Consider the following 18546-nt stretch of genomic DNA (forward strand, 5'->3'; position numbering starts at 1 on the left):
TTTCAGGGTCTGGAAATATTGGGGTGCATCACCCCATCAGTTTGCCCACATACTGTAACTGCAACTAATATGCCTGTGTGTGGGGCCAGGCTGACGTGCCACTCTGCAGTGTGTATGCACCCCACCCCCACCCCTTTCTGCACAAAGCCATTATCTTCATGCTCCACTTTCCTCAAATCGCTCCATAGGTGCAGCTGTGTTACTTATGCAGAACAAGGCCTTCCCAATTTCAATTTCCTGTTGCAGAAAAACAAATTAATGCCTATTCCATCCAGCCTTCTTTGAAGTGCCATTGTCCCGATCTTTGTATTTTTCCCGAGCCTTATGCTGTGGATTAATCTCAAAATATATTTTTTTCTCAGCATCACTTGACCTAATGTTCTAGAATGTAGCTTTTTTACGAATGCCAAACTGCACAGATGGCAGGAAATTGTTGCCCTTTTGAAAATGATAACGTTTTAAAGCAATTTTTGTCCCAGATTTTCACTTTTTGACCATTTGCATTCGTAAAATTTGACTCATTATTGCAACAGCCTCCGTCGGTTTTTGAGAGCACAGACAAGCACGCACGTCCCTTAATAGGCTTGGAGCAAGCTTCTGCTTCTTTTCACAATGCAGGAAGATGATTCATTTGCAGCTGGTACTCCTTACACTTTAAATCAAGTATGGGCAGTTGGAGTGTGCTGGTTTTTGTTCTGCTTTAATGTTTTATAATTGAAGTAATTATTTTCATGAGGAGCCAGCTAATTCTCAACCCCCTGGAGAACTTCAGCCCTGTAAGACTGTCGACATCCATGCGTGATTTCAGTATAAAATAAATGTTGTGTAAATATAATCCTTTTTATAACAAATAAAATGTGCCAAGTGTTTGGTAACTGAGCACTGGTCATTCTAGCCCATGGAATACTGTGTCTTGCATGGAATGCATGTCAAAATCTGTGTTTTACACTAATTCGCATGTGTTCTGATAAAATAACTATTTTGCCATAATATGCCTCTGACAATAATAACACAATAAATGTATGTCATTCATAATTGTATGGCATTTGTAACAGAAGCTGGATGAAATAAGCTACAAATAATTTTTTGATGTTCTGATCAAAAATAATTTTTGCCACATGGGCTAATAATACTTAATAACCCTAGAAGCGATTTCTGTTTTAATTTACTGAAGTTGACCAAGATAGCTAGAGCATGCGTGACATGTCTTTTTTGACTTTTTGTTCAAATTAAGTGCTTTCTCTTTGAATCGCGCAATTCTACCAACGGCTGTGTAAATTATGATCAATAAACACAAATGTCAGACACCAAAAACGATTTTTATCAGGAGAAAAAGGAGCAATTATTTTGTTTCGGTTCAAGTCTGGGTCATCGCCTGTTGGGAGGTTAAAAAAAGACTTTGGAATATCTGCATTTATAGAATGCAGTACCTTTTTTGTTCTTCTTTATTTTCTGCTTTAAAAATGCAGTATCTTAACACGACCACTGCTGGAACTAAGGCTGGAACAATGGACAATCAAATGCCCCTTCAATAAATTACATTTAAATCACTTCATTACCTAATACCTTGAGATACAGACCACACATTTAATTCTTTATTTGAGACCAGTTAAAAACAGTGATGTCTTTGACTTGAATAACTTCTCTATGACAGTGTCTAATCCTAAAGAAAACACAGGTCTTAAACATCCTCAGATATTTGCTACATTAAGAGTGGCAGTTATGGCAGACAAGGTGTTTACATTCACTCAGCGCCTCCTCTTCATGTCTTCATGTACAGACATGAGGAGGCACAGTGATTCAGAGGAAGATTCCCACCAATGGTATTCTTTGGAAATTCTGTGACATCACTGAGTTAAAATCCACAGGACTCCACTCAGCCTGATTTCTGGTTCCTAATCCAGGGGAAACTGACAGTGACGCCCCTCTGTTGTAACAAAGAGACTCAAATCCCCCCAGAGTGCCCATGAGTTGGGCAACCCAGGGTCCGTCTTACTGCATACGGCTGCACTAATATGCAGGAGGCCTTATCTCCTTAAACTGCAGGATTATTCTGTTCTAATATCTAGTAATATTGCCTCTCAGAAGTCACTGAAACGCAGGATCAACTTCCTTAAGAGCAAAATCTTGGGGAAGGACCGCCAGACCCCCCATTTACCCCCCACACGCACTCACGACACCCCTGTGTCCCCCCCCCCCCCCCCCCCCCCCACCTTTGAAATTACACCACTGTTAACTGATGACAAAATTGGTATTTTGCAATGGCAATCTCAGATATCCAGACTTCAAGCCTTGAAATTTGCAGTTAGAACTGAAGAAGGAATACAATATAGCTCATTGCCTGTATTATTTAACACAGCCTTTTTTGCTCATCAACAATGTGAATACTTTTCAAGGGCACTGTATTATGACATACAAATCAGTAAGACTCAAAGGCATTGTTGAAGTTCTGTGGAACAACTGAGTATGTATAACAACACAAACCCAGCAAATAACCAGATAGAGCAGATGGTTTTTGCAACTTTGCTTGACCACAAAAAGACTAGCGAAGCCTTTTTTAAAAACCCAGCATGAAACAGAACTGAGCTGCTGGGAGGCCCTTTAAAATAATGTAAATTGTGTTTTTCCATTTCATTTTACAAGCTTTCACCTCCAGCAGTTAGCAATTTACATTCTCATTTTTCTATACAGTCATTCACAAAGATTTTCTTTTTCAATTCACATGCACATATTAACTTTAGTTAATTACAGGAGTTCTTCCAGACTGCAGGTAGGATTTCACATGCCACTTAATTGAGTCTCCCTTGTGGGAATTCTCTCATTTCTTAACAATATGGAAAGTGCATCATATCATTATAGATACTGTATGTACAGCTGTACACTGTCAATGCCAGAGCATCAAAAACTTATTTGAATCCTCCTGGTATAGCAGGTTTTTCTTTATTGTATTCTGATTTTATTCCGACTGAAACTTCAAAGTGAATCTACATAGTGTTCCTTGAACATTAGACAGAAATGATCATTTGCAATGATCTACCTTGTAGAGCTGTATGTGGCAATCCATGTACCCTACATAAGCGCAGTAGAATGAATGACTGACATTGCTTCAAGCATGTGAGCTGTAAGTACAGTAATGCATGCAAATCAGATCAGTCCAGTAATGCATGCACTGCTATATAGAAAATGTCAATACCAGTTTTTTTTTTTAGAATGTCAACATTTGGTTTTTATCATTTTCAAATGTTAGTATTTCTTCATAGTATGCTGTGCTAATTTGTTAATATTGAACCTGCCATTACTGACCTGTTTTTTAAGAACACTAATAGTAGTATAAATACTAAATAGCTTACAAATACTTCAGTACTAATGCCAAAAACAAGAGCTGATAAATCCTCATAGCCAAAATATGCATGTACTTATATGTACGTTCAAATGACTTTCACTGATATCAAAGTAAGCCAAAACAATCAATTGCATGCATCAACAACGAAATACAGCAAAGAAAGGCGTCACATGAAAAAAGGTCACATTCTTAAAAGCAACTCTCAACTTTAAAAATCATATCAGAGAGTAGATTTAGCCACACTGAATTTAATTTTAAACCTTTCAACCTAATTTTTTTTAAAAATGACCTTAAAATAAGACTTCCTTTGGAGTCATTTTCTTAAGTAATTTTGCCATCCCCAAATGATGTTTAAGTTTTCTATAAAAGTAACTGCAAAGCAGTGAAACGAGGCATTGGTGGGGGGCGATGGGGCAGGGGGCGGGGTGCACAAAGGATACATTGTCACAGCCCCAAGCCCCTGCCAGCCGCAGTGAAACGCACCGCGCTGAGCAACACTGCGCTATTATTTCTCAGCCACCCCAGACCTCTAAGAGCCTGCTTAAAAATGTGCTTCTGACAGCACACTTAATCAGCCCCATCCCGAATATTAACACTCTCTGGACAAACACACAAGAGCGAGCACAGAAGCGCGCTTTAAACACCCCAAAGCTCAGGGCCGCCGGTGGCTTCATCTTGCTTTCAGACACTGCTGCAGTGTGTCGGTCCAGCCCATGGGCCAGAGTCAAATCCAGAGTGCCACTGCTGACAATGACCCACAGCATCATACAGTGAGGAAGGGCATCAGCTGGATGGTTAGTCCGATTCTCAGATCAGGCCTACACTTATAACTACATGTGAAAAATTTAAATCGGTTTAACAAATAAATGCATCAATAAATGATCCAAAGTTCAACCCAAATCCAAATATCAGGTTTTCCACTTTGGAATCCCAGTGGCTTGGGGCTGTGGTGTGGAGTACTGATTATGGGAATCTTACTGGAAGGTTTTAATATCAGGTTTCACACATCTCAAATACCACTGAGAGAATGGCTTCAGCACTTCAGTAAAGAGCCTCTTACCTTCACAACTGTCCTGTCAGTGTGTCCATGTCACAGGCATGTCAAATAAATATTCTACATTGAATGCACTTTTGGTCTATTTATCAGATAATCTTGGTAATGGCTAGAATCCTTGGATAGTACAGCATTTAATTCAAATGAACAATAACAGTGTGTTTGCATTTAAGGTAGGGCCCAGGATTCAGTGGAGTTTACAGGCTAACATTAGCAGTCTTGCAGCTAGAACAACTTGGTGTTTCATCCGGTGTTGAAGCAATCGGGTTTTGTCCTGTACTTTCATTGTAACCTTTTTCATTCCAATGGACTAAGTTCAATCAATTAAATCCAACATTTGTGATAAAATGAGTTATTTGTGATAAATCGACAGACTTAAAATGAGGGAAAGAAATCGCTAAAACATTTGACCATTACAACCCAGAAATAACACACTAGAGAGGCTGAATATTGCACTTGTGAATTTGTTTAATGCAAGAATTACGCAAAGCTTAAAACTGACGCAAAATGACAGGATTTTCCAATTTTCCAGTGGCGTGCAAGCTCGGTCATGTCCTGCCTGCATTTACATCTTCAGCTATACAGCCCAGACAGATTATGGAGTATTTTACATCCGTCCAAAAAGGAAGCAAAAAAAGGGGGGAAAAAAAGGGAAAAAAGAAACAGTATAGGACACTATGTTCAACACAGCGACCCAGAACCCACACTGACCTTAAGGGAGAGCCGCGTATCGTTAAATGAAAGGGACAAACTTAACGAGAGGCAGCGAAAAGCCTTCAGCTGATTACGCATTCATGTTACACTTCCTTCCCTCCGCTCCCGGACCCCAATCCGGCGACGTTGACGATGATGCGGGCCGACCCCATCCGCCGGGTCAGCTTGCGCCTTTCCTCCCCCGTGGAGATTGCAATCTGAGGAAATTAAGCGGGTGAGGGCAACACCACAGAAACAACAGAAAACAACGAGGCCGCGCATCCGTTGCTAATATTTTCTCCGACGTTGGCAGAGGAAATCTGGGACACAGTGGCATTCATTGTTCAGTGAGCTTTTCCACACAGTTAAACCCACCGACAGCAATGAATGTTGATTGTGACCTTTGCTGAATGTTGCACGAGGGGAACAAATCAGGGAGGGGTGTTGGACGGTTGGGGCCTGAAGGAGGGGGGGGGGGGGGGTTGCACAAATTTGGCGCTCTTGTTAGTATCTGTCTACTCAAGTAGTCTCCTTGCCGAGAGTCGGTGGTCAGCTGAGGGCTGGCCGCAGGGTACAGTCAACGGTCGATGGTTTTCTCGATTTGTCTCAAACTCACCGACAGCGTTGAATGTTCACTGAAGCAAACATTGCCTGGCTAAAAACAGATCGGACGTCTGCTCAAGGAACCAACGTGGACCGGGGGGGGTGGGCGCAGAAGGACGCATAATGAATTTAATGTTCAAAGTAGGGCGCGGTCATGGCGGTCATCGAGCTTCATCCGAGTTCCATTTACTCCTCTCGGCTTTCATTTGAGCCCAATCTTGATTGTGTAATCAGCAGCATAAATGTCCAAGGAGAACCAGTTTAACATAAGATCTGATTACGTGGAAACGCAATGGCATTTATGATGTAAAGCACAGCGGGGTGATTAAATACTAGGGAAAAACATCACAGGCAATTTCAGTTTTCCAAAAGGCACTTAGGGAATCGAGCATGTCAGAAACATCAGGATTTATGGATTTTCTAGTAGTGCTGCTGACATAGTATGGACAAGTACTAAGGTTTTTAAACAGGGATGGAAATAGTGTGGATGAATATATAAAGGGAATCATTTATGACAGTCATAGTGCATCCAATTTGTTTTTAAACGGAATATTCAAACTGATTGTATCTACAATGTGAACAGTCTGTTCATATGAACAGAAAATAGAAAACGTTCATGGATTCTTATGAATATACAATATAAGACAACGCTTTCTGCATTAATAACTATGGAAATTAGTTAGAAATTGTTCTACTGATTCGTGGGATGCTAGCCGTTACTCTGACGCTACTACAAGCAGCTTTTGGCTGGATTGTGAATTCCTTTCGGGAGGGTCATTATGTCCACTTCAACATCTGAAATTAAGAGAAGAAGAATAAAATACATTACTTGTTTAAAACCTGACAAATACAGTAAAAAACATAGACAACATTATACACCATCCTCAGTTGTAATTAATGTTCTTCAAAAGAAAACGGTGAGTAAATAAGTCTACTACTACTACTACTAATAATAATAATAATAGCAATAGCAACAACAACAATAATCAAAAATAAAGTAGTGATTATAATAATAATAATAATAACAATAGCAACAACAATAATAATAAAAAATAAAGTAGTAGTAATAATAATAATAATAATAATAATAATAATAATAATAGTAATAATGTGTCTAGAGACACACAGTTGGTTAAACTGGAATCTCTTTCATGCTGTAAGCCTGGGGATAGGAGTGCTTAGTCCCACTCAACAAGCAGCACATACACTTCTGCAGCACCTCGCCGTAGTGATTTCAGAAAGGAATGTCTGACCGCCTGCAGGTGTGGCCCCCTCTCGCAACGTCTCGCTCACTTTGCCGTTTGAAAGTTCTCACTTGGGCGGCTTATTTCCAGCTCGACGTGTTTTCGTTCTCCTTCATTTCGGTATTTCGCCAGCCGCAAAACGGGACTTAGTTTTTACATACCTGACAGGGGGCGATTAAGCTCTCGCGTCAAACGTGACGCAAGCCGAACTACGTGACGCCCGACTTTCTTTATCTCATGCCGTCTGCGGTGTAGTTACGCAAATCAAAGCTTGTAAGGAGACGAAAACAATAATTCAGAAAACATGCCGGTTTTTTTTTTTTTTTTGAGTTAGGAAATCCTGGTCACGGACGCAGGTAAAAGGAGACGGGGGCAGTACAGAGCACTCCACGCGGCCTCTACATTGCGTTGGCTGGCACAGAGACCTGTACATCAGTGATTCCGGAACTTTCCGATCCCTAGGCCCATGTACTAACAAGTACTAACTGAGTAAAACACTTTCCGTGACCCACCAAGTATTAAAACATAACATAAAATAAGTTCAAAGGGAATTATGAAAAAACATATTTGCATCCTATTTATGATGCTTTTCAGGATTGATGCTCAGGCTTTAATGGGAGATTTTTTTCATCTTGAAAATAGGTTTGAGCACATCAGCAGAAACCAGTGTTGCCTTCCATGCTGTTGAATATTAAAACATGAAATTCTGTGTTGATGAAAAATATTTTCTCGCACATGGTCCTAATGATTATTTACTTTTTACATTTATGTATTTATCTATGTATTAGCCATGTGCCACTGTATATTCCCTTCAACAGCAGTTATTCTACCCAAACTTGACCAAATATGTTCAGTATACCTCCGTTGCCAGCGCTACACATTTTCTAGAGCTGATCATCCAGACTTAGGAGAAAGATCTAAAATGGTGGAACACAAAGCAAAAAAAAAACTAATTATACAGAGGATAAATTAAGAGACAAATTTGCAACTGGTTAGTTTCACCTTCATAAATAATCAAGTGCACTCTGCCTGCTTTGAGCAATGAGGCAAACACGGTATGCTGATTTCATGAAACTCTTGATGAGATGACAGAGGTGAATAAGGTAGTTAATTGTGTCACAGGCAAGGCCTGTAGTGGGTTTGGACCAGTCCAAACCGGAGCAGGGGCCCCTGCGTGATGGCCTGTCCCTAATCAGAGTGACTGCTGGTGCTTCTAAGGACAATGGACAAGAAATAAGAGCATTAAATCAAGACTCGGGAGAGCCCTCTTACCCCCCCACCCCCCCATCACCACCAAGCTGTCTGACTTTAATTATGTACACGGGTTTGGTTTTTATCTGGTTTCTAAATTTACACTTTGCAATAGAGAAAGGACAGTTAAATCTTCATGAGCAGTGTGCTGGGACCACATTTGCATTTTCTTCCATCTTAGTGCAGGTTAAATAGTGTAGCACACTAAAACTTCTCAGCTTTATATTTCAGTTTCTACGTGGAAAACAAATGTGAGCATAAAGAGCATGGCATTTATTTTTTGCTTTGTTTTTGCTAAAAAGATTGGCAGTCCAAGTCAAAACCAAGTCCAAGATTTTGTCAGCATCAATATTATTTGTGACTGATAAACCAGGTAAACAGAGAAAGATGCATTTCAAAAGCCAAAACATTGATTTTGAGATTGCATGACTAAGTCTGGACACTAAAGCTGCAAAGCACCACTCTGTCCACTTTACAAAGCAAAATAAAACGAACTTCACATGTACAACCCTGAAATGGCTATGGTAGCCGCACTGTACATTAAGTTATTGACCGTTACATTTATCAAGCGTTTATCAAGCATTTATGGCGACTCTCCCCTATGTTTGCGAAAGGAGAGAATCTTTTTAAAACACAGTAATCTTAAAGAACAGTTGCCTGTTAGAGAAGTTGAGAGATGGTAACTCTGGAGATAGTTGGCTATTGGGTACGAAATAAATAACTTAAAATACTGTGTTCTGAAGTTTTTACTAATGAGATGTGTAAGCATTTAAAGGTGACAGCGCCTATCCATTGCATCCATGGTTCCTGACACCTGTCCAAAACCAGACTTCACCTGACTTCCTTTCCTGTCTTGAAAAAGACACATTTTATACATGGTAGTTGCTTGGACATACAGTAGGTATGTATGTTTGCTGGCCTCACCTGATGGTTCTGTTTATCCCCTGGCGTCCGCTTGGTGCATCTCCACGTAGGATCTGCTGGGCACAACAGAAAGAGTTAAGAAGCTTGGTCTGATAAACACTGGATTGTGGCCTGAATCAAACGAGGCAAAGGCCAGCAGAAGGCAGACAAGCTTATTCATCTCACAACTGATATTTTGGAAAGACCGGAGAAGGAAACTATTCAAATGGCTGTTGAACGCAGGAGCCAGAGGCAATGCCTGCCCAAAAATGCAAACTCATCCAAACTTGTTCTCTTACACTTGTTTGGAATGCATCATACTTGCTACCCTCCCCATTCAATTTAAGGCAGGGTTATGTTCAGAATTTGCATCCAGGTTAGGGTTAGGGTTATCACATCTAAGAATGCAAGCACTTTGGAAAAGTCAATGATAAGTCTATGATATTAAAATAAATACGTGTCAATGAAAACCTGATTTCCTTATTAAGTCCAAGGTTCCTGAATATTTACAAAATTAAGACTAATATAACTATTATGTTTCATTTTCTCACCTCTTTACTTGTCATTATTTGTCTAAATGCCAAACTTGATTGTTGCTTATTTGATGTATTCTGCTTTTTACAGTCTGTACAGAGTTGTCTGAGGTTGACTGTGCTCTCACAGTGCAGCTGAATTAAGATAATTCAATCTGCACCATTAATCAAATGCAGACTTTCTCTGTACCACTTCCTGTTTGGTGACCCAATTTCCAGATGGGTGGTTGCACTTCCTGCTTGGTCTCCCCCCATTACCCTTTATCGGACCACTTAAACTGAAGCCTGTGAACAAAGCACTGGCAGAGCTTCATCGGCATTTGAGTGCTGGCAGTTTAAACCAAGAGGTTCTCTCTGGAGACATAGGATCTTTTATTCTCACTCCAACTTGTCTCTTCTTTACATCTCGCACTCACTTGGTATTGTCACTCACTTATTTTTTATACATCCCTTCAAAATAAATGCGCTCTCTCCGCAGAATAATTTAACCTGTGGGGGTTTGAAGATACTTTCGTAACCTATGCAACAAAGACAAGAAATGTTTCCTTTTGCAGTGTACCATGGGCTATGTTTTTTTCTGGCAAACAATAATAATCAGAATGTAATACAGTATTTTGGCACAATGGAGGCTTCCAAGTGATCGTGGAACCTGGATGAAAAAACCTGAACACACACTTCATCTACATCATACATTATTTCATTGTAAACCAAAATGGCGATTGTTCATTCAGACATTCACAGTTCACTTGGTTTGTTCCACCATACTGTAAATATGATGCACGTCTAGCAGTGATCATGTGATGAATGATCGCAGACAGTGAGCGATGCACCGACTGTCCACCGCATGGCATTAGTAGGACATCTGCTAGATTCCAACAATGCTCTTCTAAATCCCCCTCATCCCTAATCCTCCAGGGGAATCCTTGCTGTGGCAGCACTGTGTGAAACCACAAGTACGTGTAAGCAAATGGTTCTGCTGGCCGGACACAGAAAATGCAGCACGGAGAATATTGGCACCTTGGTGCAACTACCAACATCAAATGGGTAAGAGTTTGAGGAGACAATCTGGTTTGTAATCTGATATTTAATGAAGAAATTTAACATTGACTGAGTGAAATTTAACTTTAAATGCGCACCCATACTGTATATGTGATGTCAACTTACAGATGCATTAAAGCCAATCTGTTTTGAATTTATGATACACTTCCTCAAACAGGCAAAAATATCATAAATTAATATAATGGCTCTGTCAGCACTGACTTTCCATTCTGTGTATCATTATTTGATCACATACAGTACAGTGCCCTATCCGGTACCACTGTAAATGTGATTTTAGTGTGTAATACCACCGATGAGGGCATTTAACCTCACTGCAAGTTCTACTGTACCTTTGCCAGACTCTTCCCGCATATAAACACAAGTTTAGACGAATAACCAAAACAAGAGAGGGGGAGGTTGTTATGGAGAACGACAGACAGAATTCTGCAGGTGTGAACTGTGTGACACACGTCTGACCCCAGTCTGACACGGGGTCAGCTTCAAACTTGGGTAAACGAGTTCATTTGCCATGTAAACAAAAAACACTGTCCGCTGAAGATAATTGGTGCCCCTCGCAGTACAATCCAGAGCGTCACAGGAAAACGCTGTGTGCACAACGTGAAGCTTTGAGTGCATTTTGCTCTCAAACCTCACATCACTGCTTTCTCGTCCTCTAGCAGAACCGTTTGATGGCTTGAACGGAATCAAATTGCCCTTATTTGTATATTATTTGCATTTAATTTTTAGCATGTACGGCACAGTATGTTCCTGATATACTGTCATGTAAATCATATTATTGTATGAAGTACATTGTAAGCACAACTGGTCATGTGAATCTCCAAAATGACCTTATCATGTATTTATCCATGTAATTGAGAGCACCAAGGGAAACATAAACACACTCGGTGTTCATGTTGGACAGGAATCTGCATCTATTGCTGAAAACATGCAAATATGGCCCTTATGTAATATTTCCAAACGTGGGGGTCATACTAAGACTCAACAGAAAACTGACTACTGTAGTGTATGTATAATTTGCATAACTGCAAGGTCAGCAGTTATTTTTTACAGTTCAGTTAGCATTTTATTTTCCTTTGTGAAAGACCTGGTCTGGTTAATGGGATAAAATAATTGACCTCCTCCACTTCAAAACTTTGTTTAAGAGAAGGCTATTTTTCAATGTGCATTTATGCTCATATTCATGTGTTCCTTTTAATTTTCCACACACAGTTCCTCCACCCATGGGTTGCAAAAAAAATGAAAACGGGTCGCGCTTATGGTCAATTTTAAGGACAAATGTTAATAGTGTAGACAAATGTGTACTGTAGCTACCAATAGCAGAACAAACACCCTTATGGATAATGAAGAAACTTCATCATATAAAGACCCTTAATCATCTTAATGATACTCAGTGTTTGAGGACCAGAATCTCAATAACACAGTTATGTTTGACATCAACATGAGGAACTGAAGTAAACAGGAAAAAAATAAGTCCGGTCAATTATCAACAATAGAAAAACCATGTGAAGTGAGACATCATATACTGAAGGAAATTTTAAAGTCATCCTAGATATATAGCATGCTGTGTCTGGACATATATTTGTGTGTGTGTGTTTGTGTGTGCACACTGTACAATAAAATTTCACCAACCAGTCACAACATGATGCACTGCTGATGATAGACAGAGGTGTATAACGGGGATTATGAGGCCACTCCCAGATCAGGCCTGGGTATTAAAATGGGTTTACCATTTGAATATTCAAAGGCTTAATAACTCAAAGAAAATGAGCATTCTCTAGATGCGTTGGGTGACTCTCAGGAGGTCTGAGAGGGTTTGCAGCAGGTGGTAGTGCTCCATGCCGGAGTGTGTACCTCCTGGCCACTCCTCCACATGTAGCCCCGCCCATGCCTCTGATCGTCTCCCAGGTGACGGTGTCTTTGGCCAGCCTTGTGGTATGGCCCAGGGGGAGGAGCTCTGTCTCTGACAGGGAGACAGCCCAAAATCCCAGACAAAGCATCTGCTTTGATAAGAGACCCAGCAGCTACTGCTGCTGCTGCTGCTGCTGCTGCTACTGCTGATAGACTCAGAGCTTTTAGGTCTGCCTCTGCCAGCGACCCCCTACCCCCACTCCCGACAAGAACACACCAGCACACTCACATTCACGCAATTACACATATCCAGACAAACACATTCACCGATAGGTTTCCAGTGACTCTGTGAATTATTGCACCATTACAAAGTCTTCTAGTCCTGAAGTGTATTCTTTTCCTACACTTCACAGCTATATAGATGTATTTGCCTTAGATTCTTCAAGGACGAGAAAAAGTTCTGACACCCACCAATTTTTCTCAGCACTTTTCGTGACCATTAGTCATGACAGCAATTTTATTTTTCACAAAGCTTTCCAGAAATTCTAGCTGGGTTGTCTACCGTGAAACTTCATTGGCTGACACCATTCAGGCCAAACGTGGGCTGAAGATGAGAAGCAAATAGGGAGAGAATTACAGCGACAGTGGAGCATGGGAAACAAAATGGCCAGACAGCACCAATGTGGGTCTCTCCCATTTTGCTTCTCAATCATAAATTAATGTCACCTACATAATTAATAAAAAATAATTTTGTTGGCGGAAACCAAATGAAGAAAAAACATACAAACATTAAATATTAGAAGACCAGTAGATTCTTACAATTATATTAATCTATTTATGGTTTCGTGTTTCAAAACTAAGGCCTTGGACTCAAACATACAAATAAATGAATTTGTTTGTTTGTATTTTTGTCTTCGCAGAAACAGCGTGGAAAGTTAATTTTGTGAATGCTGAATTCTTCTTTTCTTCACCAAACCATCTTTGTGAGAAAAAAATGACTCACAATTAACTGTAAGTCAAAGGAAAGGAAAGAAAAAGTGAACGAAACCTGGCCTAGATTTCAAATAAGAAATATGTGGCTTGAGTAGTGTTGTTACCAGTGACAGAAGTGAGACAGGTAATGCATCAACAATGCCAAACATTATTCTTTTAACACTGTCAGTAAATGAGCACTTCTACCATACTGTAAATAAAACATCAACTGTAAATGAACAGTATCGAATCACACAAGGATAATGATGAGACCAGTGGAACAGATGAAAAACAATAACACCAGCAGGTTTTCTGCCAACCTTTTTTTCTATCATACAGAGAGCTCCAGGCCTGCCTCTTGAGAAAACATTAGCACTTAATGAACAACTTTGAAATGGCAAACACTGAGGTGTTTCGTTGCCATTTGAAGTGCCTACACCACACTAGCTGCCTTCTTTTGCAGGTAAGCAAACTATTCATCGTTTATGGTACTTACAGCGTCCACAACAGACGTAAAAAATCAAGGCTCGCACACTATTTTCAGCACGAGAACGTGCATTAACATGCATAATGCGCATCAATAATAACCATTTCAAGAGTTTCCACCAAAATGGACCACTTTAGTGGCACAGAACAGGCATCAAAACTCAGTCAAACTGGTACCTAAAATCCGTTCTCTCCCACCCCCCCACCCCCTTTTCTCATGAATCATTCAGAGCAGTACATGAAGACGGGGAGTTGTCATCTCTCCCTGCAGGAGAGTTGATCGCACTCCACTCCACTCACGCTCTCTGGGTCCACTCAAGTGAATCTGCTCTGACACAATAAACGACCTGAAATTTCACCCCTTATTTTACTAAAAGCCCACTTCCGTCTAACGAGGGGACGGGATGAAAAAAAGAGGCACGGCTTTAAAGAAGGAGTCAGTCGTAAAAAAAAAGGCCACTGCCATTCAACGCTTCCCGGGCAGCCACATAAAGGTGGAGTTAAAAAAAAAAAAAAACTATTGCAGGATTAATTTAGAGATCTCCACAAGTGCTTGCCAGTTTCCTTTTATTAGCATGTACTGTACAGTTTGCCCTGGCAAAAAGAGACCACCCACGCTCTGGAGCAATATGAAACCATTAGGCAGTAAAATGAGGTACCATCGGATTAAATGAGAAAAGACTACAAATGCAAGGAATTAATGGTGATAAACAGAAAACCTGCTTTTTTGTGAATGTGTTGACAGATGTATAAAGGAGGGATATGGACCTAAATCAGCCACTGAAGTTTTATCCTATTAAAAACCAGAAAACAGGAACCACGCCACTTCACATTATCTTAGGAAGTATAAATTGGAAACACAATTGCCTCATTTCACCTGAGGTGTAAAACGAGTATAGGAGTACCATGACTCAAGCTATTATAGTTCTGCTCTATTATACCTGTGTGTGTGTGGTACAACACTGGAAAACTTCTCTGATTATTAATACAAATAATCTTGATAACATTGGCATACAACTAAAGTAATTAATTTAAATAATCTTCTTCCTGTTTATTTCTGTTTTGTTGTGCTTTTTCTGTTGGATTGAGCACCAATTTAGGTAGCATTTGTTCAGATTGTGCCATTTTAAAACCATCTTTTACCTGATGAGTAGTAAGCATTCGGCATTTAACGGACAAAATGAACAGTCCCATTGGACGTATAAACAATTTCTTAGGTGTGTTCATCATGTTTTTCAATCTAAATTTAATCTTGATACGTGTTTCCATTGGCAGCTGCCTGGTTTCAAGGCGATGGACAGCATATGACATTTCAGGACAAGAGAGACTTTGTATGACCAAGAGAAGGCTGTTTCCCTATAGAGTGCATGCATAATTATTAGGCAAGTATATATTTTTCTGTTTTCTGCTCCTAAATTATTTCTATCTAAAAAAAAAAAAAAAACAATTAAGAAAAACTGCATACTCCAATTCTTTGTGATGAATAGACTTGGAAAATACAAGAATTTGCTGATAAATCAGTGTGAATGATTAAGCCAATGCATGTTGCAGGTAAATGGGTCAACAACATGACCTGACTGAAAGTGAAAACACAAAAATAGTAAAAATGCCTGGCAGATGGATGCAAAACAATTGAAATCGCAAAGCTCCTAAAACATGACCACTGTAAAATCCAGAAAAAACTTTTTGAGAGAAAATGTGTAGTATTACGTGACGATGATTTGCACAGAATTAAACATGAAGCTTCAAGGAATCCTTTAGCTTCAAGTGCCTTGATCTTTCAGGACTGCATCTTGTCTGGGATCTCATGAAGTGCCCGGTGCAAGGAGCTTTGGGACTTTGCAAAGGTCAGAAAGGCTCAAGACCACAAGACCACCCCTGTCACAAGCTAAAACATCAGGAAATGGGCATGTGAATACCTAAAAACTGACTTTACAAAGGTTTTATGGACAGTTGAAATGAGTGACTATTTATGGACCAGATGGACAGACCCATGGCTAGATCACAAATAATCAAGAAGCACCAGTTTGAATGAAGCAACGACAAGGGGGTGGAGGTGTGATGGTGTGGGAAGGCATCAACAGTGAGTTTGTGGGGCCTTTCAGAGTTGCAGATGGTGTAAAAATGTATTCTGAGACCTAGTTTTAGTTTCTAGAGAACACCTTCTTCACAGTTTTTTAAAAAGTTGCTTTCAAAAAGGTTATGATCTTCATGCAGGACAACGCTCCATCACATGCATCCAAGTATTCCATGTACTTTGGCTTGCAAAGAAATCATGACTTGGCCCCCTTGTTCTCCTGACTTAAACCCCATTGAAAACTACTGAGCTCTACTGAAGTGTGAGATATACAGTGATGGAAAGTGATACACATCTCAAGACAGCATCTGGGGTGCTGTGTTGAATACGTCAGTTAAGATTGGTCCTGATCAAATCAAAAACCTGACTGACTCAATGGACAGGAGGCTCATGATGGTCAATGAGAAGAAGGGTGGCTATACTGGCAACTGAATTAAAAATTATGGACTTCAAACAAGAAACAAAGTTTATTTTTATTTGTTGAGATGCAAATGTAATTTTCTTGTTGCGTATATTGAAGATAAGAACTTACACTGATAACTGCAGGGTATGTTTTACTTTTGTTTCAGAAAAATAAATATCAAAGGATTCGGTTTTGATAATGAATAAACATTTGACTTCGCTAAGAAGGGACTCGTTTCTCCATTAAAACCTTACAGGAGCAGGGCTTGCCCAATAACCATGCACACACTGTATCTGATAGACGGTTAACCCCAGACTTGTGCTGTTTAAGCATCAGATGGTTAGCATTTTGAATGTTCAAATAAAGGCTTCAATTTCTGTGTTAGCACTACGGCCTGTTATATTGGCTGGGATCCTTCTATTGAGTCTGATTCTTTGATCCCCTGCAGAAAGGCCTGAGTACTGTGGAAATGACAATTTTATAATAATCAGTTGGCTATTAATCTAAATCGGTTACCTTATTTCATAGGTAATTTAGGGGCTCACCACACCACACTCAGGAACCAGCATTTTATGGGTTAAGCTGCTTTTGAGATTTAGCTAAGCCTCGAAATAACAACTATGACCCGAGCGTAATTATACACTAGTACCTGGGAAAGGAAAGCAAAAATAAACAAAAACATTGACAAGCACGGTATCATCTGATAAAAACTAGGATTGCCGAGTTCCAGCAACGTGCACTGTGGATACATTTCTAATAGTGAGTTAATAACTCTCACTTATCCACCAAAGGGCAATTCAGTCCATTACCAGACGGGCTAGTATTTATTGTTGGACCCTGTAGAAGGACTTCTCAGTTTGAAACCCTAAACACGAGGCGATGTAGCGATTTTACTTCAAAGCCGCTGACACAAGATGCCAGCCACAATCAAACAGGCACGCAAAACAAGATGAAAGGGAGCAGTCACAATAGACGCAGACGTTGTAATAAAAGAAGGCCCCGCTCAAACGAGGTGTTTTGACTGCACGTCTTTCTGCAGGTCTGTAATTTAAGAGGCAGTAATGGGGGAAAGCAGCGGTAAGGGCATGGATGAGGAGCACAGCGAGGCCTGTGGTCCACAATCAGCGGGTCTCTCCGTCGAGACTGCACCCTTTGATCCTTTGGAAAAATTTAATTGATATTTTGTTGGGTGATAAAAGTTCAGAAAACAAGATAATAATACAGGACTACATTCATCTTTTCTTCTTTTTCCATCAATAAATAAACAGGTCAGCAGGGGAAGTATATTCTTATAAAATAAAACTAAGAAGTTGAAGACATATTTTAGTCTTCTTAAAACAGCAATAGAAATCCTTCTGATATACTTCCTATTTTGTCAGATGAACATTGAAGCATAGTGTATCTGAATAAATAATGCTGCCACCTACAATAGAACACTACAAGTAGGACCCATAAAACTAAAATACAAATACCAACAGAAATTTATTTACACATATTTTTAAAATAATATTTTCTATTTGTCGTTTTCATGTGATTGTCAGAACATAAATTTTGCTTGTAACAGAATACATAAATGAGAACGAATGAGAAGTGGTTCACAGCTACATAGATGGTTCACATGACTATCTTTCAAGGAATGGATTCTGAAAAAAACAACTGCCAGTAAACCGTAAATTGCTCACTTGTTCCATTCCATAACGTTGTTAGTAATGGCAGGATGATTAATCAATTTTCACCATGGCAAATCATATGCTATCAGGATCCCTTATGTCTGTGCATTGTGGGTAATAACCCTGAACTGATGCAGCCTGTTCCTGGCAGCTGAAAAAGAAAAGGGGTGGGTAATCTAATACGCTCTATGCGTGCAGCGTTGATGAATTTAAACAAGCTAGGCCATAAGTATATTACAGAGCCAGATTCTGCGCTAATGTTGCTGGTGGACCTCTTGATCTCACAAAATATAAGAGAAAACCATGAAAGACAGAGGCTTTGGATTTGGCAGTGAGCCAGCGTGCCTAATTTTAACCCGCCAGTTCCATGTTTAATCTGCCTTTCATTAAAATGAGCACACAGCAGT

General features: G+C 39.9%; 1 long non-coding RNA gene across 1 annotated transcript in view; it reads right to left on the reverse strand.

The window, feature by feature from the left end:
- Positions 1–4845: 4845 nt before the first annotated feature.
- The window catches only part of LOC118229341, a 29610-nt gene continuing 15909 nt past the window's right edge, over positions 4846–18546 (reverse strand). The window contains exons 3-4 of the long non-coding RNA XR_004765652.1: positions 9113–9165; positions 4846–6488 (exon numbers count right to left, since the gene is read on the reverse strand). This is a non-coding gene — a long non-coding RNA (uncharacterized LOC118229341). The remainder of the gene's footprint in view (positions 6489–9112; positions 9166–18546) is intronic.

This window comes from Anguilla anguilla, chromosome 6, assembly GCF_013347855.1.
Source record: "Anguilla anguilla isolate fAngAng1 chromosome 6, fAngAng1.pri, whole genome shotgun sequence".
NCBI lineage: Eukaryota > Metazoa > Chordata > Actinopteri > Anguilliformes > Anguillidae > Anguilla > Anguilla anguilla.